This window comes from Montipora foliosa, chromosome 13, assembly GCF_036669935.1.
Source record: "Montipora foliosa isolate CH-2021 chromosome 13, ASM3666993v2, whole genome shotgun sequence".
Taxonomy (NCBI): Eukaryota; Metazoa; Cnidaria; class Anthozoa; order Scleractinia; family Acroporidae; genus Montipora; species Montipora foliosa.
In genome coordinates this window covers 35,425,921-35,428,420 of record NC_090881.1, presented here as the reverse complement: position 1 = coordinate 35,428,420, position 2,500 = coordinate 35,425,921, and the positions used below count along the sequence as shown (strand labels likewise).

At 36.8% G+C, this 2,500-nt stretch overlaps 1 protein-coding gene across 1 annotated transcript in view; it reads left to right on the top strand.

The window, feature by feature from the left end:
• Positions 1-2,500, top strand: part of LOC137983778 (uncharacterized) — a 10,877-nt gene that overhangs the window by 1,235 nt on the left and 7,142 nt on the right. The window lies entirely within an intron of this gene.

Here is a 2,500-nt window from a genome sequence, read left to right as displayed (position 1 = left end):
CTTTATTGCTATTTTGGTAAATTATACTTTTTTTTGCCACCGGCAAATGGCGTTTATGTAGTGGGTAAAATTATCCAAAAAGCCTGCGCACGCTCACTATATAAGTTTCACTTTACACGACGACTTTGCACACGACTCCAATATTTTCGAACATCCGGCTGTGCTAATTGAACAAAAGTGATGAGGCACTAAAACATTTTAATGACAATTCAATTCATTGTAGCACTTTCAAGTCCACAATGTCAGGTCCATGTGGACGCGACTGTTATCGCCGCAATTCGTGATTCTCACTTTAATTCATTGTTATAATTTTTTACAATTAATGTAAATCGATTTCTCTTGACTTATAATTTTTAGCGAATTTTTTTTTAAATATCTTAGAAAATGTGTCCAATTAGAAGAAATGCTAAATCACTTTGACACTTTGACACTTTGACACTGAAATCATGGTTATTTATTTAAGAATGAGTTCTGACGTCATAGACCGGCTTTTACGAAACAGCTTCGCTCATGAAGATAATAAACAACGATAAACAATGATTCGTAGCCATGACTTCGTGAATGTGAAACGTCGAATTCGAGTTCACTTTATTTAAAGCAAGTTACGTATATATCCAAGCTTCCTGATGTGTAAATCTTGTCTATTGCTGGCGATTAGACACTTGGAGAAGAGGTCTTCCTCCGAAAGATAGACAGGAAGTTGGCATACCAATACCTTTAAGAGTGTAGCGTGAATTAGTTTGTTCATTTTGGTGTTTGGGAATGCTAAGTAGAGATATCACGAAGTCAACGAAATATAAGGTCCAATCACTTTAAAATATGGATGATAGCATTGAGCCATGGTGTATACTTATTTGTTTACCATTTAAGTCCTACATTCAATATAATACTGAATATAAAGGACTGCATTAAACTTTAAAAACATCATAAATGATAGTATTATATACACAAATGGAGCTAATAAATTGTGGAAATTTCACTCTTCAAAGATTTATGTGATTCTTCCAACACTACTTCCTTTGGTAGCTTATCAGGGGCACCCAACGAGAATATAGTTCAAAACCACTTAAACATAGCATTGTTAAACGTATTTTGGTATTTAAACGGTAGATATAGGCATATTTTTATCCCCTAATTTTTTTTTATCTGTTCGGATTTCCTAGCTGAAAGTCTAGTGATCCGAAAATTATAGGGATCAAAATTTACCTTTCGATAATTTCAGCCAGAAAAAAGGCTCCCGAAGATTCTAGGTGACCTTTTTAGGGTAAAAATCCGTTCAAATGGGCAATTATAGCATTTTTTAGATGTTCGAAAATCCTAGGACAGGCAGGCAAGCAAGAAATTTTAGAACAAATGTTCCGAAAATTCTAGATCTCAAATCGCCTTCCGAACAGATATTTTCAGAAAATTGACGTTGGGTGCCCCTGGCTTATTCCATTCCTGTATAGTTCTTGAAAAAAAGGAATACTTATAAAAATCAGACTTTGCATTTAGAGTCATATATTCATGCCCAGAGGAACGCGTATTCCATCTTGCAGGTTTAAGTTTTACAGGCATAGAATTCTGGATTGCCGCTATAGTTTTTGAGTAACGATGGAGAATACACGGTTCACTGACGTGTGCTTGGAAGTTGTCGACCAAAAGAGTAAATTTGGTTATTCCACGTTGCTGTTTTGGGAAATCCGGGAGAATAGACCTTTTTGCAGATACGGCGGCCATTTTGATTTCTATTGTTTCGAAAGACATTATGGGATGCTCAGGGGGCAAATTAATATGTATTTGTCCCCTGGGCATCCCATAATAGCTATTCGAAACAATAGAAATCAAAATGGTCGCCGTATCGGTTAAAAGGTCTATTGAACTGTAATGCTGCAGCATGCTTATTCAGAACGATAACCACAAAAATTTGTGCATTTTTAGTGAGAAAAAAAAATAGTTTTGCGCGCTCTGCACGTGCGTTTTACGTTTAAGGCCCAGTTCACACTTTTCCTTTGAAAACGTAAGTTTTTGGAAATGTTCTCTAGATCAAAGGTTTTTGAAAATGGAGGTTGCAAGGTCTTAGTTTGGACGGGCGAAAATCTGACGTTTTCAAAAACTGTTGTGTCACTGACATTTGCAGCTTCCAACAGATCCATATGGCGGGAAACCTTGCACCTAAGTTGTTTGGCCCTGATTTTCAACCTTGATTTGTGTGGTTTGGGTTAAATGCTTCCTTGCTGATCTTTTTACTTGATATACACTAATTTTGCTGTTTGCATCGTACTGTGGTCTCAGTTCAAGCACGCGTAGTTTGGAGAAAGTAATAAAGGTCGAGCAAAGCCTGTTGACAAAACGGGTGTTTCCTAATCTGTTTTCGGTGACCTGGTGTGGACGGTCAAAAAGCGTTATGAAAATGCTAGTGCGAATGTAAAACGCCTTACGTTTTTTTGAGAAAAAGAAAACGTATTAGTGTGGACGGGGCCTAATTCTCTGCCGTCCCCTGCAAAACAAAACAAATAAA